Here is a 26,096-nt window from a genome sequence, read left to right as displayed (position 1 = left end):
GTCTGGGCGCACAGGCTCACGAGGGTGGTGCCTGCCTTGACAGTGAGAAGAGTACAGAGGAATATGGTTATGAGATCAACGGGGGCTTACAGGACAACACCGGGAGGAGCCCTGTTAGTCATAATGGGACTCTGCCCACTAGATATTAAAATTCGGGAGCAGGCCGCCTGGTACTGGGCAAGAAAGGGGAACTTGGACAAGATAGAGGAAATTCTGGGGAGTAGGACTGACAACAAAATTGAGATCAGATTGAAAGGGGAACAGCTATGGCAACTTTCATGGGCAAGTGAAGAAACAGGACGCAGGACCTTCGAATTACTGCCAGACGTCAGGGAAAGAATAGAAATGACTTATTTTGAACCAACCAGGGGACTCATCCATTTTCTCACTGGGCATGGACCCTATTCGACATATCTATGTCGATTTGGGAAAAAGGCGACACCTACGTGTGATTGTGGCGCTCCGGAAGGCACTCCTGACCATGTGGTCTACGAGTGCCCGCTCTTCAATGATGTGGCCTCAGAGTTGCGCGAACAATTACCTCATTATGACACATACAGACTGTTAAGACATCAAGACACCTTTCGGACCATCAACAAACTGGCTAACGCGGTTTCACAAAAGGTCTTAAGGGACTACTTAAATGAAGCACACTAGCACTTGATTAGGGACTTATTAAATTACCGATCAAGACAGCACCTTATTCCCAATCCGCCCGGGCACGGAAAGGTCGACTCTTCAGTCTAGAATCCGCCGAGTCCCGGGATTAGGGGGAATGGGGAGCAACCCTACCGATCCAGACAACGCACCCAACTATGACATTAGGTTAAGTGTAGTTGTAGAATCTAGTTGTAGATACTTGTTAGGAACCTGCAGCGACTAACTTCATGGCCTGCCCAGTGTCAGGGGCACGCCCATTGGGGTTAGCTCAATGGGCAAGGCCAAATAGTAGGTTTATATTACTAAGCTGACACCTTTGTAACGCTGCAGGATTAGCGACTAGTACATAATTAGTTTAGTTAAGTCATATATAGTCCTTAGTTAACATACTAACTGCCCATTGTAGTTTCCAAAGTACATTGCTAATTGCTACTAACTAGTCACTAACTTATAATTAGAATAGCTGCAATTGTACTGTATAAATGTATGAGATCTTTGGCCCACTAATCAATTAAGGTAGTGGGCTACATTGTATAAATACTATGATATAGAAATAAAGTTTTTTTAAAAAAAAAAAAAAAAAACTAGTTGTATAAAGTTTTGAACACCGCTCTTCCCGGCGGCCGTGTCTCAACGGCGGGAACTGTGCCGCCCCTCGTTAGACCCGCACGCGCCTTACATGTAGGACAGTGACGCCCTCAGTGCACGCCGGCGGACTCTATGAAACTAGTTGTATAAAGTTTTGAACACCGCTCTTCCCGGCGGCCGTGTCTCAACGGCGGGAACTGTGCCGCCCCTCGTTAGACCCGCACGCGCCTTACATGTAGGACAGTGACGCCCTCAGTGCACGCCGGCGGACTCTATGAAACTAGTTGTATCAAGTTTTGAACACCGCTCTTCCCGGCGGCCGTGTCTCAACGGCGGGAACTGTGCCGCCCCTCGTTACACCCGCACGCGCCTTACATGTAGGACAGTGACGCCCTCAGTGCACGCCGGCGGACTCTATGAAACTAGTTGTATAAAGTTTTGAACACCGCTCTTCCCGGCGGCCGTGTCTCAACGGCGGGAATTGTGCCGCCCCTCGTTAGACCCGCACGCGCCTTACATGTAGGACAGTGACGCCCTCAGTGCACGCCGGCGGACTCTATGAAACTAGTTGTATCAAGTTTTGAACACCGCTCTTCCCGGCGGCAGTGTCTCAACGGCGGGAACTGTGCCGCCCCTCGTTAGACCCGCACGCGCCTTACATGTAGGACAGTGACGCCCTCAGTGCACGCCGGCGGACTCTATGAAACTAGTTGTATCAAGTTTTGAACACCGCTCTTCCCGGCGGCCGTGTCTCAACGGCGGGAACTGTGCCGCCCCTCGTTAGACCCGCACGCGCCTTACATGTAGGACAGTGAAGCCCTCAGTGCACGCCGGCGGACTCTATGAAACTAGTTGTATCAAGTTTTGAACACCGCTCTTCCCGGCGGCCGTGTCTCAACGGCGGGAATTGTGCCGCCCCTCGTTAGACCCGCACGCGCCTTACATGTAGGACAGTGACGCCCTCAGTGCACGCCGGCGGACTCTATGAAACTAGTTGTATCAAGTTTTGAACACCGCTCTTCCCGGCGGCCGTGTCTCAACGGCGGGAACTGTGCCGCCCCTCGTTAGACCCGCACGCGCCTTACATGTAGGACAGTGACGCCCTCAGTGCACGCCGGCGGACTCTATGAAACTAGTTGTATAAAGTTTTGAACACCGCTCTTCCCGGCGGCCGTGTCTCAACGGCGGGAATTGTGCCGCCCCTCGTTAGACCCGCACGCGCCTTACATGTAGGACAGTGACGCCCTCAGTGCACGCCGGCGGACTCTATGAAACTAGTTGTATCAAGTTTTGAACACCGCTCTTCCCGGCGGCCGTGTCTCAACGGCGGGAACTGTGCCGCCCCTCGTTACACCCGCACGCGCCTTACATGTAGGACAGTGACGCCCTCAGTGCACGCCGGCGGACTCTATGAAACTAGTTGTATAAAGTTTTGAACACCGCTCTTCCCGGCGGCCGTGTCTCAACGGCGGGAACTGTGCCGCCCCTCGTTAGACCCGCACGCGCCTTACATGTAGGACAGTGACGCCCTCAGTGCACGCCGGCGGACTCTATGAAACTAGTTGTATAAAGTTTTGAACACCGCTCTTCCCGGCGGCCGTGTCTCAACGGCGGGAATTGTGCCGCCCCTCGTTAGATCCGCACGCGCCTTACATGTAGGACAGTGACGCCCTCAGTGCAAGCCGGCGGACTCTATGAAACTAGTTGTATAAAGTTTTGAACACCGCTCTTCCCGGCGGCCGTGTCTCAACGGCGGGAATTGTGCCGCCCCTCGTTAGACCCGCACGCGCCTTACATGTAGGACAGTGACGCCCTCAGTGCACGCCGGCGGACTCTATGAAACTAGTTGTATAAAGTTTTGAACACCGCTCTTCCCGGCGGCCGTGTCTCAACGGCGGGAATTGTGCCGCCCCTCGTTAGACCCGCACGCGCCTTACATGTAGGACAGTGACGCCCTCAGTGCACGCCGGCGGACTCTATGAAACTAGTTGTATCAAGTTTTGAACACCGCTCTTCCCGGCGGCCGTGTCTCAACGGCGGGAACTGTGCCGCCCCTCGTTACACCCGCACGCGCCTTACATGTAGGACAGTGACGCCCTCAGTGCACGCCGGCGGACTCTATGAAACTAGTTGTATCAAGTTTTGAACACCGCTCTTCCCGGCGGCCGTGTCTCAACGGCGGGAACTGTGCCGCCCCTCGTTAGACCCGCACGCGCCTTACATGTAGGACAGTGACGCCCTCAGTGCACGCCGGCGGACTCTATGAAACTAGTTGTATAAAGTTTTGAACACCGCTCTTCCCGGCGGCCGTGTCTCAACGGCGGGAATTGTGCCGCCCCTCGTTAGACCCGCACGCGCCTTACATGTAGGACAGTGACGCCCTCAGTGCACGCCGGCGGACTCTATGAAACTAGTTGTATCGTCTGGCGTGAGGTCAGTCGTTTGACGGCGCGTTTCGGGGCGGGCCCGCCCGCTGCCGGCGCGCCGTAGGGCACGGAAGCTCGCACTGGGGCGTATCGCTTTCCAGTCGGGTGTGCCGCGGCCGTCCTCACAGGGGAAGTGAAGCGTCTCACATAGCCTCTCCTTCCCAAGTGGCTCTTTCCGCCTTCCCGTGGTGCCAGATGTTAAGCTTGGCTTCTGCCTTGCGACAAAAGGGAGAGCTGCGACCCAACCCGATGCGAAAGCGAAGGGTGCGTGGCACAGGGGGAGCTGTGTCAAGGGACCGAACACCAGTCCCTCTCTGTTCGCAGGGCACAGACCAGCAGGTGCTCTGCATGCCGGCGACCTCGTTTGTCGGCGTGGGATCGCGGCGTGAGTCGGCAAGGGTGCTTCGCCGCGCCCCTGGGTAACCGGGGCGTGTTCTGCCAATCCCAGGAGGTGGTGACATCGCCTGGGCTAGGTTAGATGGGCCCAGACCGCCGAACGACTGGGGGACCGACCCACCACCTGAGTAGGAGTGGGTCCTTGGCCTTCCGGTGGAAACTCGGGCTAGTAGGCGGCGAAGGGCGAGGGGTGCATCCGCCTCTCCGGAGTGCGGGGTGCACTTGCCGAGGAGCGTCGAGTGAAATCGTCGACGACGAGGCCTTCGACGGGGACCAGTGCGCTGGCAACGGCGCGCTGAACCCTGCAGCTCAGGAGTGCCCTTGACCTAGGGGCGAGGTCGGTGGGCGAGCTGCTACAGTCCCCCCCCATGCCAGAGGAGCCGGTCCGGGGTAAGAGACGGGCCCCCAACCTTTTTTCACTCGTCAACAAATATGGCTGACCAAGAGACGAGTGATTCGAGTGCGCTATCGAGGGCGAGTATGTCCGCTGTCCCTACCTCACAGGAGGAAGTGGGACACGAAGATGAGAACGTGTATGAAAGACACTGTCGCATCAGTCAAATTCTTGACTCCAGTGTCAAAAACGGAAAGATTAGTCAGGCTGCGGTCCTGGCAATAAAGAATGAACTCGCTGCCTGGGCCATAGCACATGCTAAGCTAGAAGGGCGGCTTGAAGAGTTGGAGAAAGAGAATACCAGACTTCGACAACAACCGATTAAGACATGGGCTGGAGTGGTGGCGCAAACCGCCACGAAGGCCCAAACAACCAAGGAAACGATTGCCAAGGTTTCGAAGAAACCAGACACGGCAGTCTTTCTAAGACCATTACCAGGACAGACCATCAAAAAAGTACAAGAAATTTTTACAACTACCATTGACCCGGCAAAAGACAAAATTAAAGTGAACAAAGTGAAAGCTACCAAGAATGTGGTAATCGTGGATCTTGCCACAGAGGAAGATAGGGACAAGATACTAAATAACAATAAACTTAAAAAGGCAGTCAAATGTGAACCACTCAAAAAGAGGAATCCATTAGTTATCTTGTATGATGTACCTGTAGCATTGACCGAAAGTGACATTTATGAAACCCTTTATAACCAGAATTTTGATGACTGTGAGTGGGAAACGTTTAAAAATGAATTCAAGTTGCGTTTTAAAACCGGGCCTCGGGAACGAGATGTCGTCCATCACGTTGCTGAGGTTTCTGGTAAGATGTGGCGCAAACTAACCGCTATGGGCAAAGTATACATAGGGTTTCACGCAATTAATGTCAGAGACTACTTAGTAGTTCCCCGGTGCCACAATTGTGGCGATCTGGATCATGTCCATAAGCACTGCGAAAGGAAGCCGGCCTGCTCCAGGTGTGGGGCAGAAGACCATACAAGAAAAAATTGCAATAAAAACGCAACCTGTATCCCATGTACAAAAAGAGGAAGAAAACCGTGCAACACCACTGGAAGGAACTGCCCAACGTACAGGATGTTGGAACAAAGGTTAATTTCGCGAATTGATTATGGCTGAGTCCACAACTGAACTCAGGAAGCCTAAAAGGAAATCCCCAAGCAAGAGGTTGAGGGACGCTCTGAGAGCAAGCAAATTTAAACAATTTCTACAAAAAGTCATGCAACCACGATCTACGGTTATAATAATGAAAGATGTATGTGTACAAACAGATCCGTGCGAAGAAGAAGCTCCCTCTCCTCCTTGCTGGGGACCTAGGTCGAACCAAGAACCTTCTCGGCCGCGAAGGCATCCTGTACCTGGGAGTTCGCTTCCACATAGCAAAGAAACAATAAATACAGCACAAGTCCAGTTTGATGAAGTGACTAGCACAAACTCATCCCCTGATTCACCAACCCAGAGAGGAATGGGAATAGACCCCCAACGAATATACCCCAACCTGGAGCATGCACTGCAACTCTCCAGATTGGAGGAGCCGGCAATCCTCACCACGGCACTAAGACATGTGGTACGTGTCGGCCATGAATATGGCAGAGATGTCACCTTCCCAGTAATGGAGGCTGTGGATAGAATCCAGCTCAAGACAATGAATCTCCCCACCGACTTCGGAGCCCTGCGAGATCTAGTCAAAAAGGTATTTGAAAGACGTAACGAGAATTTCAATATTGAAGAATTATATTATCAAGCAGTAATAACCAATGGTAGAGTAGCTCACGACTGGTCTAAAAACTGGCCAGAATCACATATCCATACCTACTTCCCACGTGAACCAAATAAACGTGGGTCAGATAAACGCACACAACAGTAAACTAGTCTCACAGGAACTTCGGAGGGTGGTGGAAGAGAAGAGTCTAGATGTACTCTGTCTACAGGAACCGTACTCTCAAGCGGGACGAATCCCATACATGGCTGCCAATTGGCAAATAATATACACTGGAGTAGAGCCAAAAGCCGCAATAATAATTATTAACAAATCATTCAGAACCACGGTCCTCGCGCAGTTCTCAAGCGAACACTGCAATGTCGTGGAACTCCAAACATCGACAGGAGTGGTCTACATCTCAAACATATACTTTCAATATGGGCGAGAAATAGATGAGTTCTTAGAGATACTCACACAGGTTGCCACGGCATTGCGGGGACGCAGGATGATAGTGACGGCAGACATAAATGCAAAATCCCCCCTTTGGCTCAGTGGCACTCAAGATGATCGAGGGCTAAAGGCCGAAGAGACAATAATGGCATTACAACTGGTGGTTGCAAACCAACAAGGGAACCCCCCCACCTATACAGGTGGTGGGGGAGATGGCACAAATATAGATGTGACGTTGGTAACACCAAATCTCATCACAAAAGTCAACAACTGGAAAGTGTGGGACAGAGCAACCACCAGTGACCATAACTTGATTACTTTCAATATTGGGGAAAGGGAGTGCCACAGGGACATAGGGTGGGAGCTACAGTTCAATTATAATAAAGCCAACTGGGACCGTCTCGCGGAGGAGTGCAACATCCCGACATTGCTGGAGGGTGATGAAAACGTAGACGAATACGCCGAAGAGCTGGTACAGGCTATCACCAGGGCGGTGCGAGCCGCGGTACCAACCAGGAGGAGAGCCGTCGCGGCCACCCCCACACCATGGTCGGCTGAATTAGAACAGATGCGCCAGGCTGTAAGGAGGGCGAGGAGGTACTACCAGCGGAGTGTCGTCTGGAGAGAGAAACAAAGATGGCTGCAGATCTACAGACAGAGTAAGGATCAATTCCAACAGGAGCTCAGGGCTGTCAGGCTTAGAAGCTGGGAAAGTTACGTGAAAAGCCAATTGGCTACAGACCCCTGGGGAGTCCCATACAAGTTAGTAAGAGAGAAAATAAGATCACCTATGGTGCTTTCCACAGTCAGGGACGGGGACCGGATGACGGGCACGTGGCAGGAAACTGCCGAGGCCCTCCTCCGGGTCCTGTTGCCTGACGACGTGGAAGAAAATGAGACAGATGAACAGAAAGGAATAAGAAGAGAAGACCAAAGGGACTACAACAATAACACAAGAACTTACCCCTTCTCTGAAGAGGAAGTCGCTGCCCAAATAAAGGCCCTTAAAAAGGGCAAAGCTCCTGGCCCGGACGGCATTACTGCGGAAGTGGTGCAATTCCTTGCCCCCCAGCTCGTAGCTCCTCTCACAAAGTTGTACAACGAGTGCCTACAACTCGGGAAATTCCCAGCAATTTGGAAAAAAGCAAATGTAATAATAATCAAAAAGAGTCCAGACAAAGATCCTACTGAAATTAAGTCCTATAGACCTATTTGTCTGCTAGACGTACTGGGCAAACTTTTTGAGAGGCTACTAGCACACAGACTGACAGCACACCGCATGCTGTGTGGGATGAGCGACAGACAATTCGGTTTTCGGCCTGGGTGCTCTGCGTCTGACGCAATCGCCCTGGCTGCCGAGGTCTGTGGCTCTGCCCCGCACAAGTATGTTGTCGGCATCATGGTTGACATCAGTGGCGCCTTCGACAACCTGTGGTGGCCCTCACTCTTTTCCCGCCTGCGGGAAAAGAACTGTCCAGGGCTACTATACGGCTGTCTGAGGAGCTATTGTGTAGACAGGGAGGTCTGGCTATCGGCCCCTAGCGGCACGGTCAGGAAAACTGTGACCAAAGGATGTCCTCAGGGCTCTGTCCTGGGACCTCTCTTTTGGGACATAAACATGGAGCCTCTACTTGAAGATCTAAAGAACTGTAACGATGTGCTAGAGGTCATAGCATACGCTGACGACCTCCTCTTGCTGGTCGGCGGCCGTAGCCGTGAGGATCTAGAACCGAAAGTGGAAAGAGCCGTAACTGTACTTACATCGTGGTGCCAAAGAAGTAAAATGACTATTGCGCCCAACAAGTCAACATATTTGCTTCTCAAAGGCCAATTGGTCAGAAATCCCACAGTAAGAATTAACGGCATGCCAGTTCTTCGGCGCCGTGAGGCCCGATACCTGGGAGTAATCATCGATGAGAGGTGGAATTTTGCATCACATGTTGACACCGTATCCCAAAAGTCACTGGTCTTACTAAATAACCTCATTGGAATAGGTCACAAACGATTCCACCTGCCACCAAATTTAATAAAACTATATCACAATAGTATTCTGACCTCCATAGTAGGATACGGATCAGGAGTCTGGGCACACAGACTCACGAGGGTCATGCCTGCCATGGCCGTAAGAAGAGTGCAGCGAAGCATGCTACTACGTTCAGCAGGGGCTTACAGAACTACACCAGGAGGAGCGCTATTAGTACTAATGGGAATTTGTCCATTAGATATAAAAATTAGGGAGCAAGCCGCCTGGTACTGGGTGAAGAAAGAAAACAGGGGTAAAATTAGGGAAATACTTGGGGTCTACGCGGGGGACAGGTATGCAATCAAAAAGAGGGGAATTGAACTTTGGCAGAATCAATGGAGTAGCGAGGATACGGGACGCAGAACTTATGAACTGCTACCAGATATCGAGGAAAGGTTAAAACTTACATTTTTCACGCCTACAAGAGGAATGCTGCACTTTCTTACTGGACATGGACCATACCCGACATACCTATGTCGGTTTGGGAAGCAGGCTACACCAGCGTGTGACTGTGGTGCTGTGCAAGGTACCCCAGAACATGTGGTGTATGAGTGCCACCTCTTCGATGATGTGGCTCAGGATCTACGACAACAGCTACCAAACAGGGACACGTACCACATATTAAGAAGTGAAAACACTTTCAACATCTTAAATACCCTTACTGATGTGATATCAAAGAAAGTAATTAAGAACTTTCTTAGGGACAACCGTCAGTGAAGGACCAACACTTTTCACCGAATTAGACTAGTACACCCTTCCTGTACCGCCAAGTGGGGACCTGGCCAGCCGTCATACGGCTGGAATCCGCCTTACCTTGGTCTAGGAGGGAGGGGGGTACAAAACACCGGATTTGACCGCACACCAATTGTGACATGTAGTTAGATAAGATTAGATTAGATGTAGAAAGATAGAATAATACCTAGAGTAGACTGCAGCGACACCAACTTAAGGCCAGCCCAGTGCCAGGGGCACGCCCACTGGGATTAGCTCAGTGGGCTGTGGCCAACACCAGTAGGTTTATAGTAGCACTGGCACACCTGTAACGCTGCAGGTAGAATGTAGACTTAGATTAAGTAGCTTAGAATCCCATAGCGGTTAGACTAGAGTAAAACTAATAGAAGTACCTGTAGTGTAGAATAAGCTGCATTAACTGTATAATTGTATCATTAGTAAGACCCGCTAATGTAGTTAGGTAGTGGGTTATAAGAATAATGTAATGTGATGTTATGAATAAAGATTTTTTTTTTTTTTTTTTTTTTTAAAAATAAAAAAAAAAAAAAAAAAAAAAAAAAAACCCAGGTGGTGGTGACATCGCCTGGGCCAGGTTAGATGGGCCCAGACCGCCAAACGACTGGGGGACCGACCCACCACCTGAGTAGGAGTGGGTCCTTGGCCTTCAGGTGGAAACTCGGGCTAGTAGGCGGCGAAGGGCGAGGGGTGCATCCGCCTCTCCGGAGTGCGGGGTGCACTTGCCGAGGAGCGTCGGGTGAAATCGTCGATGACGAGGCCTTCGATGGGGACCAGTGCGCTGGCAACGGCGCGTTGAACCCTGCAGCTCTGGAGTGCCCTTGACCTAGGGGCGAGGTCGGTGGGCGAGCTGCAATAGTCCCCCCCCATGCCAGAGGAGCCGGTCCGGGGCAAGAGACGGGCTCCCACCTTTTTATCACTCGTTACCAAGATGGCTGAAACCGAAGCGAGTGATACGAGTGCGCCTTTACGGGCTTCTATGATGTCTGTACCCTCACCACAGGACGGGATGGGACAGGCAGATGATGAGAGCGTAGTACAAAGACACGCAAGAATTACCATGCTCTTAGAGCAAAATGTTAAGAATGGTAAAATTAGTCAAGCGGCTCTTAATACGATCAGAAATGAGCTATCGGCATGGGCCATAGCTCATGCAAGACTGGAAGGCCGCGTATTGGAATTAACAAAAGAAAATGAAAGACTAAGAAAACAACCTAGTAAGACTTGGGCGGCTGTGGCTGCACAGGCGCCAGCTAAACAGACCTCAACAAGGGACACAATAGAAAAAGTCGCTAAACGGTCAGACACGGCAGTCTTCTTGAGGACCCTGCCTGGCCAAGATACGAGCGTTAAGAAAATACAGGAGCTGCTAACTAAAACTGTAGACCCAGTGAAGGATAAGATCAAAATCAAAAGAGTAAAACCCAGTAGAAACTCAGTTATTGTGGAAGTCGCTAGTGAGGAGGACAAGGAGAAACTCCTAAACAATCAAAAACTAAATGCAGTTGTTAAGTGCGAACCCCCCAGAAAAAGAAACCCTTTAATAATATTATACGATGTGCCCACGATTATGACCAATGAGGAGCTTCATGAAACAGTTAGATCACAGAATTTTGAAGATATCAATGAGCAAGAATTTAAAAATTCTTTTAAGCTGAAGTTCAAAACAGGACCTCGAGATCGCGATGTGGTACATCACGTGGCCGAGGTCTCGGCACAATTATGGAAAAAAATAAGATCAATGGGCAGATTATATGTAGGCTTTCATGCCATTAACGCAAGGGATTATATCGTGGTACCTCGCTGCCACAACTGCGGCGACCTGGACCACATTCTGAGGCACTGTACCAGGGGGTCGGCTTGCTCCAGATGCGGTGAAAGTGGTCACAACCGCAAGGAATGCAGAACGACAGGGGTCTGCATTCCGTGTAAAAATCGGGGGAAGAAATCCTGTGGTGCCACGGGACGGAACTGCCCCACTTACCGGATGCTTGAACAACGCCTGATCTCAAGAATCGACTATGGCTGAGCAGAGCACAGCTAACAGGATGCTCAAACACAAGTCCCCGAGTAAGAGAAGGAGGGATGCTGTGAGAGCTAATAAATTTAAAGAATTTCTAAGGTCGCTTTCGGGCACCTTATGCATCACAACAGTTGAGAAGGAAATACAAACAGATCCCTTTATGGTGGACAGAGGCATACAAACCGATCCTCCGGACAGAAACACAGCTCCCCCTCCCCTAAATCGGGGAGAAAGGCCGAACAACAACATCCAACGGCAGAAGCATTCTGTAGTGGTAGCGGCCTCCCGGGCCCCTGCACAAAAAGTTGAACAAACAAAAAAACCTCTTCAAGAAAGTACAGTCACCAGCACCAACCCAACTGAGGCAGAAACTCCAGTAATCAGGCTACCGCCTGTAGATCCGATCAGGGTGTATCCCAATTTAGAATTCACCATGCAATTGGCAAGATTGGAGCAGCCGGCTATCCTGACCACTGCCTTACGACATGTGGTCCGGGTAGGACACGAAGACGGAAGAAAGGTCACCTTCTCGGTAATGGAGGCTGTGGACAGGATACAATTAAAGTCAGTGAATCTTCCCACCGACTTCGGGGCCCTGCGGGACTTACTTAAGAAAGTGTTCGACAGACGTGGGGAGAAATTTGACCTGAATGACATCTATACTCAATCAGTCCTAGCTCATGGTCGAATCGCCTTTGATTGGAGCAAGACATGGCCTGATGACAGATTACATACTTACTTCCCATAATGACAAAACTAACTGTTGGACAGTTGAATACGCATAACAGCAGACTCGTGATGCAGGAGCTCCGAAGAGAGGTGGAGGAGAAGAGGCTTGACGTACTCTGCTTGCAGGAGCCGTACTCTCAAGCTGGAAAACTCTCATTTGCAGCCGCTACATGGCAGATAGCTTGTAACGGGGAAGCCCCCAAAGCGGCAATTGTCATTACCAATCAGTCCATACGAGCAACAACACTTGAACAATTTTCCACCACTCATTGCAACGTCGTGGAGGTACAGGCTCCCATGGGAATTATAACTTTTATAAACATGTATTTCCAATACGGGGATAATATCGAACAACATCTGGATCACCTGACCAGAGTAGCCACGGCGTTGCGAGGTCGCAAGCTGATAATAACAGCAGATATAAATGCAAAATCCCCCCTGTGGTACAGTGGCACAAGAGATGAAAATGGAGAAAAAGTAGAGGAAATGATTATGGCTCTGCAACTTGTGGTTGCAAATAGACCTGGCAACCCTCCCACTTATGCAGCGGGAGGGGGGCGCGGCACTAATATAGATGTAACGTTAGTTACACCAAATTCTGCTAACATCATTCAGAATTGGGAAGTAAAGGAGAATGCGACAACAAGCGACCATAATCTAATAATGTTCAGCTTAGGAAACGGAGGCTGTCACTGGGCCACAGGGTGGGAGTAGCAACTGAACTTCAAGAGAGCGGACTGGGAGAGACTAGCGAGAGAGTGCGACATACCTCCATTGCCTGAAGGTGAAGCACGACAGGACCTGGACATAGACAAGCGGGCCGAAGAACTGGTAGACGCAATAACCAGAGCGGTCAAGGCAGCTGTTCCAACCAGGAGGAGAGACAAACAGTCCTGGCCAGCCCAGTGTCAGGGGCACGCTCATCGGGATTAGCTCGATGAGCAAGGCCACAGTAGTAGGTTTATATTTATGCTGACACACCTGTAACGCTGCAGGCAGTTAGAAATTAACCAGTAGGAAATATTAAGTAAGTAGATTTTAGCTGTAGTCTGCCCATTATCTTATTCTGTCTGTAGCTTCAATAACTAACATAGCGTAATATACAATAACATTGTGAATTAGCTGCTGAATATGTATTATATATATAGATTAGCTACGACCCACTAATCACTAAGGTAGTGGGTTCTTTTGTATAAATATTAATGATGAATAAAGAGATATACTTTTTTTTTTGTTTTTTTAAAAAAAAAAAAAAAAAAACTAGTTGTATCAAGTTTTGAACACCGCTCTTCCCGGCGGCCGTGTCTCAACGGCGGGAACTGTGCCGCCCCTCGTTACACCCGCACGCGCCTTACATGTAGGACAGTGACGCCCTCAGTGCACGCCGGCGGACTCTATGAAACTAGTTGTATCAAGTTTTGAACACCGCTCTTCCCGGCGGCCGTGTCTCAACGGCGGGAACTGTGCCGCCCCTCGTTACACCCGCACGCGCCTTACATGTAGGACAGTGACGCCCTCAGTGCACGCCGGCGGACTCTATGAAACTAGTTGTATCAAGTTTTGAACACCGCTCTTCCCGGCGGCCGTGTCTCAACGGCGGGAACTGTGCCGCCCCTCGTTACACCCGCACGCGCCTTACATGTAGGACAGTGACGCCCTCAGTGCACGCCGGCGGACTCTATGAAACTAGTTGTATCAAGTTTTGAACACCGCTCTTCCCGGCGGCCGTGTCTCAACGGCGGGAACTGTGCCGCCCCTCGTTAGACCCGCACGCGCCTTACATGTAGGACAGTGACGCCCTCAGTGCACGCCGGCGGACTCTATGAAACTAGTTGTATAAAGTTTTGAACACCGCTCTTCCCGGCGGCCGTGTCTCAACGGCGGGAATTGTGCCGCCCCTCGTTAGACCCGCACGCGCCTTACATGTAGGACAGTGACGCCCTCAGTGCACGCCGGCGGACTCTATGAAACTAGTTGTATCAAGTTTTGAACACCGCTCTTCCCGGCGGCCGTGTCTCAACGGCGGGAACTGTGCCGCCCCTCGTTACACCCGCACGCGCCTTACATGTAGGACAGTGACGCCCTCAGTGCACGCCAGCGGACTCTATGAAACTAGTTGTATCAAGTTTTGAACACCGCTCTTCCCGGCGGCCGTGTCTCAACGGCGGGAATTGTGCCGCCCCTCGTTAGACCCGCACGCGCCTTACATGTAGGACAGTGACGCCCTCAGTGCACGCCGGCGGACTCTATGAAACTAGTTGTATCAAGTTTTGAACACCGCTCTTCCCGGCGGCCGTGTCTCAACGGCGGGAACTGTGCCGCCCCTCGTTAGACCCGCACGCGCCTTACATGTAGGACAGTGACGCCCTCAGTGCACGCCGGCGGACTCTATGAAACTAGTTGTATAAAGTTTTGAACACCGCTCTTCCCGGCGGCCGTGTCTCAACGGCGGGAATTGCGCCGCCCCTCGTTAGACCCGCACGCGCCTTACATGTAGGACAGTGACGCCCTCAGTGCACGCCGGCGGACTCTATGAAACTAGTTGTATCAAGTTTTGAACACCGCTCTTCCCGGCGGCCGTGTCTCAACGGCGGGAATTGTGCCGCCCCTCGTTAGACCCGCACGCGCCTTACATGTAGGACAGTGACGCCCTCAGTGCACGCCGGCGGACTCTATGAAACTAGTTGTATCAAGTTTTGAACACCGCTCTTCCCGGCGGCCGTGTCTCAACGGCGGGAATTGTGCCGCCCCTCGTTAGACCCGCACGCGCCTTACATGTAGGACAGTGACGCCCTCAGTGCACGCCGGCGGACTCTATGAAACTAGTTGTATCAAGTTTTGAACACCGCTCTTCCCGGCGGCCGTGTCTCAACGGCGGGAATTGTGCCGCCCCTCGTTAGACCCGCACGCGCCTTACATGTAGGACAGTGACGCCCTCAGTGCACGCCGGCGGACTCTATGAAACTAGTTGTATCAATATAATAAACAGTACATTTTCCTCTACCAACTCTGGCATACAAAAAGGTTTGGGCGTAGATCCCAATAGGGTATACCCCAACCTAGAACACGCACTACAATTAGCACGCCTGGAGGAGCCGGCGGTCCTCACCACAGCCCTGAGGCACGTGGTACGTGTCGGTCATGAATACGGCAGAGACGTCACCTTCTCGGTGATGGAGGCTGTCGACAGAATACAGCTGAAGACAATGAATCTCCCCACCGACTTTGGAGCCCTGCGTGACCTGATCAAAAAAGTATTTGACAGACGAAATGAGAAATTCGATCTAGATGAACTTTACAGTCAATCTGTCATAACAAATGGAAGAATAGCCCACGACTGGAACAAGAACTGGCCCGAATCACATATAAGAACATATTATGCACGAGACCCATTTAAACGTAGGACAGATTAACTCACATAACAGCAAATTAGTCATGCAGGAACTCCGCAGAGTCGTGGAGGAGAGGAGTCTGGATGTGCTCTGTTTGCAGGAACCATACTCCCTGGCTGGGCGAATCCCATTTACGGCAGCAAGTTGGCAGGTCATTCACAGTGGAGCAGAACCCAGAGCAGCTATAATGATCATCAACAAAGCGCTAAGAGCCACGGTTCTCTCCCAGTTTTCCGACGATCACTGCAACGTCGTGGAACTACAAACACCAGCTGGAGTACTATACATCATAAACATGTATTTCCAGTACGGCCGGACAATAGATGAATTCCTAGACAAGCTTACACAAGTAACCACGGCGTTGCGGGGACGTCGATGTGTTATTACAGCAGACATAAATGCCAAGTCCCCCCTGTGGTTCAGCGGCACACGAGATGACCGAGGAGAAAAGGCTGAAGAGACCATCATGGCGCTACAGCTAATGGTCGCCAATAAGCAAGGAAACCCGCCCACCTACGCAGGAGGTGGGGGCGAGGGCACTAACATTGACGTTACATTGGTCACGCCCAATCTCGCCACCAAAGTAACAAACTGGATGGTCTGGGACCAGGTAACAACCAGTGACCACAATCTCATCACATTCTCATTGGGAGACGAAGAATGCCGCTGGGACATGGGGTGGGAGACACAGCTAAACTACAACAGAGCTGACTGGGATCGCCTGGCAAGGGAGTGTGAAATACCGACATTGCCCGACGGTGACGAAAATGTCGAGGGATACGCAGAGGAGCTGGTGAAAGCAGTCGTAAGGGCGGTAAAGGCCGCTGTACCAACCAGGAGGAGAGCCGTAGCGGCCTCTCCGTCACCATGGTCAACCGAGCTGGGACAGATGCGCCAGTCTGTCAGGAGGGCCAGGAGGTACTACCAGCGAAGTGTCGTCTGGGAAGAAAAGCAACGTTGGCTGCTGAGATATAGAGAGGCTAAGGAGCATTTCCAGCAAGAGCTTAAAGCCGTGAGGCTACAGAGTTGGGAAAAATATGTACAAACGCAACTAGCTACAGACCCATGGGGTGTACCATATAAGTTAGTGCGGGAAAAGATCAGGTCACCCATGGTGTTGTCCACCGTCAGGGATCAGGGCAGGATGACGGAAACCTGGCAGGAGACTGCTGAGGTCCTCCTCCGTGTCCTGCTGCCTGACGATGGCGAAAATGAAGACTCTGAGGCACAACAGCAGATTCGGAGACAAGATCTAGAGGAATACCGAAACAACAATATGGTATATCCCTTCTCCGAGGAAGAAGTAGCTACACAAATAAAAGCCCTTAAAAGAGGCAAGGCTCCAGGCCCAGACGGCATCACCGCAGAGGTGGTGCAATTCCTGGCTCCCCAATTGGTGGCACCTCTCACAAAGTTGTACAACGAGTGTCTGCGGCTCGGGAAATTCCCCCAAATATGGAAAAGGGCTACAGTTGTAATAATCAAGAAAAGTCGAGACAAAGATCCACGAGAACCCAAATCCTACAGGCCCATATGTCTATTAGACACACTGGGGAAACTTTTGAGAGGTTGCTGGCAGACAGACTGGCAGCACATCGAGTGTTGTGCGGGATGAGTAACAGACAATTCGGTTTCAGGACAGGGAGATCGGCGTCTGACGCCATCGCCCTGGCTGCGGAGGTCTGCGCCTCTACCCCGCACAAATACGTGGTCGGCATCATGGTGGATATTAGTGGCGCCTTTGACAGCCTGTGGTGGCCCTCGCTCTTCTCTCGACTGCGAGAGAAGGAGTGCCCAGCGTCGCTATATGGCTGTCTCAGGAGCTATTGTGAGAATAGGGAGGTCTGGCTATCGTCCCCTAGCGGAAGAGTAAGCAAAAAGATCACCAAGGGGTGTCCACAGGGGTCAGTCCTGGGGCCACTCTTTTGGGATGTTAATATGGAACCTCTTCTGGACAACCTTCAGAACAGCGACGATGTGCTAGAGGGCATAGCCTACGCGGACGACCTCCTTCTGCTGGTTGGTGGCCGTAGCCGCGAAGACTTAGAGCCGAAAATTGAAAGGGCCATAACAATCCTAAGTACATGGTGCCACCTGTCCAAAATGAAGATTTCTACAACAAAATCTACATATCTACTCTTAAAAGGACAACTAGTTAGAAATCCAACTGTGAGGATAGACGGCTCACCAGTTCTTCGACGCCATGAAGCGCGATACCTGGGCGTAGTCGTCGATGAGAGGTGGACATATACATCACACATAGATACCGTTACACAAAAATCCTTGGAAACATTAAATCATCTCATTGCAATTGGACATAAGCGATTTCACTTACCACCAGAACTAATCAAATTATATCATAATAGCATATTGACTTCAATTGTAGGATATGGATCAGGAATCTGGGCCCACAGACTCACGAGGGTTATGCCTGCCATGGCTGTGAGAAGAGTGCAGCGGAGCATGTTACTAAGATCAGTGGGAGCATACAGAACTACACCTGGAGGAGCCCTAACAGTACTGATGGGGCTCTGCCCGCTCGATATTAAAATCCGGGAACAGGCAGCATGGTACTGGATAAAAAAGGGAAACAGGGACAAAGTAGTTGAATTGATGGGGATATACGTGGGGAACAAAATTGAAATCAAATGCAGGGGGGAAGAACTTTGGCAAGAACAATGGGATAACGAGGAAACCGGTCGGCGAACACATGAACTGCTGCCCAATATTAGGGAAAGGTTACAACTAAAACACTTCACACCATCACGAGGACTGCTGCACTTCCTCACAGGTCATGGACCCTACCCGGCATATCTATGCCGGTTTGGGAAACAGGCGACACCAGCGTGTGACTGTGGGGCCACACCAGGCACCCCGGAACACGTGGTGTATGAGTGCCACCTCTTCGACGATGTAGCCGCGCAACTTCGTCAGCAATTACCAAATCACGACACGTATCACCTGCTCAGGCATGAGGACCACTTTACAATCTTGAATAAATTATCTAACGAAATATCACTCAAAGTGATAAAGGACTATTTAAGGAACAACAATTAAGACCTAACTATTCCCAAATTAGACTCTGCGCATTCTAACCTGTTCCGCCGAGGCGAGGACTTGGCCAGCCGCTTTACGGCTGGAATCCGCCATGCCTGGGATTAGGAGGTAGGGTGCGCCCAACTACCGATTTGAGACACTCACTAACTTTGACACTAGGTTAAGATAGAGTAGACGTAGGATAAGCTAGGATAGAAACCATTAGTATAGTACTGCAGCGTATCGAAACTCCGGCCAGCCTGGTGCCAGGGGCACGTTCACCGGGATTAGCTCGGTGAACAAGGCCAACAATGTAGGTTTATACTATTCTGGCACAAATGTAAACGCTGCAGGTAGAAGTAGCTTAGCATAAGTAGAATATAACAATGTAGGAAAATAGACAGAAGTGCCCATAGTGTGAGCAACAGAAAAGTAACAAATTGTGTTAGCTGTAGTACTAATATAAAATACAAATGTATCAAATAGGACCCACTAATTGTATAAGGTGGTGGGTTGTATTTTTTTTTTTTTTTTTTTTTTTTTTTTAAAAAAACTTTATTTCTATATCATAGTATTTATACAATGTAGCCCACTACCTTAATTGATTAGTGGGCCAAAGATCTCATACATTTATACAGTACAATTGCAGATATTCTAATTATAAGTTAGTGACTAGTTAGTAGCAATTAGCAATGTACTTTGGAAACTACAATGGGCAGTTAGTATGTTAACTAAGGACTATATATGACTTAACTAAACTAATTATGTACTAGTCGCTAATCCTGCAGCGTTACAAAGGTGTCAGCTTAGTAATATAAACCTACTATTTGGCCTTGCCCATTGAGCTAACCCCAATGGGCGTGCCCCTGACACTGGGCAGGCCATGAAGTTAGTCGCTGCAGGTTCCTAACAAGTATCTACAACTAGATTCTACAACTACACTTAACCTAATGTCATAGTTGGGTGCGTTGTCTGGATCGGTAGGGTTGCTCCCCATTCCCCCTAATCCCGGGACTCGGCGGATTCTAGACTGAAGAGTCGACCTTTCCGTGCCCGGGCGGATTGGGAATAAGGTGCTGTCTTGATCGGTAATTTAATAAGTCCCTAATCAAGTGCTAGTGTGCTTCATTTAAGTAGTCCCTTAAGACCTTTTGTGAAACCGCGTTAGCCAGTTTGTTGATGGTCCGAAAGGTGTCTTGATGTCTTAACAGTCTGTATGTGTCATAATGAGGTAATTGTTCGCGCAACTCTGAGGCCACATCATTGAAGAGCGGGCACTCATAGACCACATGGTCAGGAGTGCCTTCCGGAGCGCCACAATCACACGTAGGTGTCGCCTTTTTCCCAAATCGACATAGATATGTCGAATAGGGTCCATGCCCAGTGAGAAAATGGATGAGTCCCCTGGTTGGTTCAAAATAAGTCATGTCTATTCTTTCCCTGACGTCTGGCAGTAATTCGAAGGTCCTGCGTCCTGTTTCTTCACTTGCCCATGAAAGTTGCCATAGCTGTTCCCCTTTCAATCTGATCTCAATTTTGTTGTCAGTCCTACTCCCCAGAATTTCCTCTATCTTGTCCAAGTTCCCCTTTCTTGCCCAGTACCAGGCGGCCTGCTCCCGAATTTTAATATCTAGTGGGCAGAGTCCCATTATGACTAACAGGGCTCCTCCCGGTGTTGTCCTGTAAGCCCCCGTTGATCTCATAACCATATTCCTCTGTACTCTTCTCACTGTCAAGGCAGGCACCACCCTCGTGAGCCTGTGCGCCCAGACTCCTGAACCGTAACCCACTATGGAGGTGAGTATGCTGTTGTGATATAGTTTGATAAGATGTGGTGGAAGGTGGAAGCGTTTGTGTCCAATGGAGATGAGGTTGTTGAGTACTTGTAAAGCTCTTTGTGTTACGGTTTCAATGTGTCTACCAAATGACCACTTCTCATCAATGATGATACCCAGATATCGAGTCTCACGTCGCCTTAGAACAGGTAAGCCCTCTATCCTAACAGTTGGATTTCTTACTAGCTGTCCCTTTAGAAGAAGGTATGTTGATTTAGTCGGTGAAATTGTCATCTTTGTGTCTCGGCACCACTGTTGTAGTGTTTGTATTGCTTGTTCTATTTTTGGCTCAATGTCTTCTCGGCTTCGGCCGCCAACCAGTAGAAGGAGGTCATCCGCGTAGGCTATCACCTCTAGCACTTCATTAGTTTGCTGTAATTTATCCAATAAAGGTTCCATATGGATGTCCCAGAACAGGGGACCTAGCACGGAGCCCTGGGGACATCCCTTTGTGATTGTTTTTCTTACCCTTGTGCTAGAGGATGATAACCAGACCTCCCGGTCGTCACAATAGCTCCTCAGACACCCATATAGCGGCCCTGGACACTCCTTCTCCCGTAAGCAGGAGAAGAGCGAAGGCCACCACAGGTTGTCGAAGGCGCCACTTATGTCCACCATGATGCCGACAACGTACTTGTACGGGGTAGAGCCACAGACCTCAGCCGCCAGGGCGATTGCATCAGATGCCGAACGCCCTGGCCTAAAGCCGAATTGCCTGCTGCTCATCCCGCACAGCACTCGGTGCGCAGCCAGTCTGTCAGCTAGCAGTCTCTCCAGAACCTTCCCAAGCAGATCAAGCAGGCAGATTGGCCGGTACGATTTTGTATCTGTTGGGTCTTTATCGGCTCCTTTTTTGATGATGACTACATTTGCCCTTTTCCAAGTTTGAGGGAACTTTTGCTGCCTCAAACATTCGTTGTATAGGTAAGTCAAAGGGGCAACTATCTGGGGAGCCAGGAATTGCACCACCTCCGCCACAATGCCATCTGGCCCGGGAGCCTTCCCTATCTTCAGGGTTTTTATATGGGCAGCTACCTCCTCTTCAGAGAATGGGTAGACTGCCGTATCATTTCCATATATGTTGCTTCTGAAGTGCTCTCGTAGCTGCCGTTGTTCATTTGTCTCTCCCTCCGCTGTATCGTCAGGCAGCAGGGACTGGAGAAGAACCTCGGCAGTTTCCTGCCAGGATTCTGTCATCCCATCCCCACGCCTAACGGTTGAAAGCTCCATCGGAGAGCGGATTTTTTCCCGGACAAGCTTGTAGGGAATTCCCCAAGGATCGAGAGCAAGTTGGTTTAGAACGAAGTGTTCCCAACTTTTGGATCGTACTTCTCGTAGGTGTTTGTGAAAATTTTCTTTTGCTTCCCGGTACAATTGCAGCCATCTTTGTTTCTCAAGCCAGACGACACTGCGCTGGTAGTACCTCCTGAGCCTTCTGACAGACCGACGCATCTCCTCCAGTTCGGCTGACCATGGTGACGGAGAGGCCGCCATGGCCTTCCTTCTAGTAGGTACGGCGGCCTTCACTGCACGAGTTATTGCTGTAGTCAGTTCTTCAGCTCTTTTGTCAATGTCGATGTCCAAAAGTCCGTCACCTTCTGGCAATGCAGGAATGTCGCACTCCCTGGCAAGTTTTTCCCAGTCGGCTCTTTTATAGTTGTATTGCAACTCCCACCCCATGGCCCAGCGACTCTCCCTGTTTCCCACACTGAAAGAGATAAGATTATGGTCACTGGTGGTAGCATTCTCTATTACTTCCCACTGCTGAATTAGGTGCACCGTGTTGGGTGTAGCCAGGGTCACGTCGATGTTTGTGCCCTGGCCCCCTCCCGCCACATAAGTCGGAGGATTTCCAGGTTTATTGACTACCACCAGCTGCAAGGCCATAATGGCCTCTTCTGCCTTCTCTCCATTTGAGTCCCTGGTGCCGCTGTACCATAGGGGGGATTTTGCATTTATATCAGCAGTTATAATTACTTTACGCCCCCGCAACGCCGTGATGACTGTGGTAAGATGTGCTAAATGTCTTTCGATGTCGTCAGCATACTGAAAATACATATTAATGAGAACGATGGTGCCAGATGGAGATTGTAGCTCCACGACGTTGCAGTGGCTGGATGAGAATTGTGTGAGAACTATGGCTCTCATAATTCTGTTGGTTATGATTATTGCCGATTTTGGGTTTTCTCCACTACTTATGACTTGCCATGTCGCAGCTGTGAATGATAGTTTCCCATTTAGGGAGTACGGCTCTTGCAGACAGATCAGATCCAGTCTCCTCTCCTCCACTTCCTTACGCAGCTCCTGCATCACTAGTCTACTGTTGTGGGCGTTAAGTTGTCCAATGGTGATTTTTGTCATTGTTATTATGGAGAATATGTGTGTATCCTGTCATTTGGCCAGGTCTTATTCCAGTCAAACATGATACGTCCATTTGCTAGAACTGCTTGTGCGTAAATGTCGTCCAAGTCAAATTTTTCCCCGCGTCTTTCAAAAAGTTTCTTGAGTAAGTCACGCAGGGCTCCGAAGTCGGTGGGGAGATTCACTGACTTTAGCTGGATTCTGTCTACGGCCTCCATTACCGAGAAGGTGACTCTCCTACCATTTTCGTGTCCCACCCGGACCACGTGTCTTAAGGCAGTGGTCAGGGTAGTCGGCTGCTCTAGTCTCGCTAGTTGCATTGTAAATTCGAGATTAGGATAGACCCTGACTGGGTCGATGGGTGGCAATCTCACGACAGGATCTTTCATGGCTAGTTCATTGGAACTCGTTATTGTGTTCTCCTGTAATGGTTGTTTTATATTACTGTTGTCTTTCGTCGAGATTGCCACCGTCTCTGTTGCAGGATGCCATTGCCGTTGATCTTTAGTCGGCGTAGTCCTCCGGCTTTGGGAGGAGGGAGACTTGACTGTAAGAGGCTCAGTTTGAGTTCCTCTGTCAGTTGTGGTGGATTCTGTCTGAGTGCTCTCATCCCTTGTGGTGACTGAGGCGTCATTGAGCGATCTCAAAAACATCCTAAAGGCACTTGCCCTCATGGCATCCCTCCTCCTTTTGCTCGGGGATTTCCTTTTGGTCATCCTGTGTGTCTTGGCTTGTTCAGCCATAGTCTATCCTAGATATTAATCTTTGTTCCAAAAGTCTGTAGGTGGGGCAATTCCGCCCAGTGGCGCCACAAGGTTTTTTGCCCCTTCTTTTACAGGGGATGCAAACTGTTGTTGCCCTACAGTCTTTACGGACATGCCCGTCTTCGCCACATTTTGAGCAGGCCGATCCCCTGGTACAATGCCTCAGAACGTGGTCGAGATCTCCACAGTTATGGCAACGCGGTACCACAATGTAATCACGTGTATTTATGGCGTGAAAGCCGATATAGAGCCTGCCCATTGTAGTGATCTTTTTCCACATTTGAGCTGAGACCTCAGCGACGTGGTGAACCACGTCACGGTCTCGAGGTCCTGTTTTGAATCTCAATTTGAAACTATCTTTAAATTCGTCCTCTGTCATGTCTTCAAAGTTTTGTGCCCTCACAGTTTCATGAATTTCCTCGTTTGACATAATTGTCGGTACATCATACAAGATGACCAAAGGGTTTCTCTTCCTCGGTGGCTCACATTTGACCACCGAGTTTAGTTTAGGATTATTTAATAGTTTCATCTTGTCCTCTTCAGAGGCCACTTCAACTATTACTGAATTCTTACTTGGTTTGACCTTATTAATTTTTATTTTATCTTTAATCGGATTTACTGTGGTGGTGAGTAGCTCCTGAATTTTCTTTACGCTAGTGTCCTTGCCGGGTAAGGTCCTTAGAAAGACCGTTGTGTCAGCCCTCTTTGTTATTTTGGCTATTGTGTCTCTGGTTGTTTGAGGTTTCGGTGGCGCTTGTGCGACCACCCCTGCCCAGGTCTTGGCCGGTTGTTTCCTCAACCTTTCATTTTCTTTTTGCAGCTCTTCAACACGGCCCTCGAGCTTAGCGTTTGCTATGGCCCACGCCGCCAATTCATTTTTAATGGTTGTTAGAGCCGCCTGGCTAATCTTCCCGTTTTTAATATTCTGCTCGAGGAGCAAGGTGATTCTGCTGTGTCTCTGCAAGACATTTTCCTCCATTACCTGTCCTGACTCGTCCTGGGGAGCAGGTACAGGCATCAATGAAGCTCGCGAAAGCGCACTCGATTCACTCGTTTCTGGCGTCTCCATGTTTGAACGAGTGAATAAAAGAGGTGGGAGCCCGTCTCTTGCCCCGGACCGGCTCCTCTGGCATGGGGGGGGACTTCTTGCAGCTCGCCCACCGACCTCGCCCCTAGGTCAAGGGCACTCCAGAGCTGCCGGGTTCAGCACGCCGTCGCCAGCGCACTGGTCCCCATCGATGGCCCCGTCGTCGACGATTTCACTCGACGCTCCTCGGCAAGTGCACCCCGCACTCCGGAGAGGCGGATGCACCCCTCGCCCTTCGCCGCCTACTAGCCCGAGTTTCCACCTGAAGGCCAAGGACCCACTCCTACTCAGGTGGTGGGTCGGTCCCCCAGTCGTTCGGCGGTCTGGGCCCATCTAACCTAGCCCAGGCGATGTCACCACCTCCTGGGTTTGGCAGAACACGCCCCGGTTACCCAGGGGCGCGGCGAAGCACCCTTGCCGACTCGCGCCGCGATCCCACGCCGACAAACGAGGTCGCCGGCATGCAGAGCACCTGCTGGTCTGTGCCCTGCGAACAGAAAGGGACTGGTGTTCGGTCCCTTGACACAGCTCCCCCTGTGCCACGCACCCTTTGCTTTCGCATCGGGTTGGGTCGCAGCTCTCCCTTTTGTCGCAAGGCGGAACGCCAAGCTTAACATCTGGCACCACGGGAAGGCGGAAAGAGCCACTTGGGAAGGAGAGGCTATGAGAGACGCTTCACTTCCCCTGTGAGGACGGCCGCGGCACACCCGACTGGAAAGCGATACGCCCCAGTGCGAGCTTCCGTGCCCTACGGCGCGCCGGCAGCGGGCGGGCCCGCCCCGAAACGCGCCGTCACACGACTGACCTCACGCCAGACTGGTGGGTTGTTTGTATGATATAAGAATATTGAGAATAAAGAATTTTTTTTTAAAAAAAAAACTAGTTGTATCAAGTTTTGAACACCGCTCTTCCCGGCGGCCGTGTCTCAACGGCGGGAATTGTGCCGCCCCTCGTTAGACCCGCACGCGCCTTACATGTAGGACAGTGACGCCCTCAGTGCACGCCGGCGGACTCTATGAAACTAGTTGTATCAAGTTTTGAACACCGCTCTTCCCGGCGGCCGTGTCTCAACGGCGGGAACTGTGCCGCCCCTCGTTACACCCGCACGCGCCTTACATGTAGGACAGTGACGCCCTCAGTGCACGCCGGCGGACTCTATGAAACTAGTTGTATAAAGTTTTGAACACCGCTCTTCCCGGCGGCCGTGTCTCAACGGCGAGAATTGTGCCGCCCCTCGTTACACCCGCACGCGCCTTACATGTAGGACAGTGACGCCCTCAGTGCACGCCGGCGGACTCTATGAAACTAGTTGTATAAAGTTTTGAACACCGCTCTTCCTGGCGGCCGTGTCTCAACGGCGGGAATTGTGCCGCCCCTCGTTAGACCCGCACGCGCCTTACATGTAGGACAGTGACGCCCTCAGTGCACGCCGGCGGACTCTATGAAACTAGTTGTATCAAGTTTTGAACACCGCT

The sequence above is a fragment of the Schistocerca serialis genome, chromosome 10, assembly GCF_023864345.2.
Source record: "Schistocerca serialis cubense isolate TAMUIC-IGC-003099 chromosome 10, iqSchSeri2.2, whole genome shotgun sequence".
Lineage (NCBI taxonomy): Eukaryota > Metazoa > Arthropoda > Insecta > Orthoptera > Acrididae > Schistocerca > Schistocerca serialis.
The sequence above is the reverse complement of the archived record's forward strand: the minus strand, read 5'-3'. Positions refer to the sequence as shown.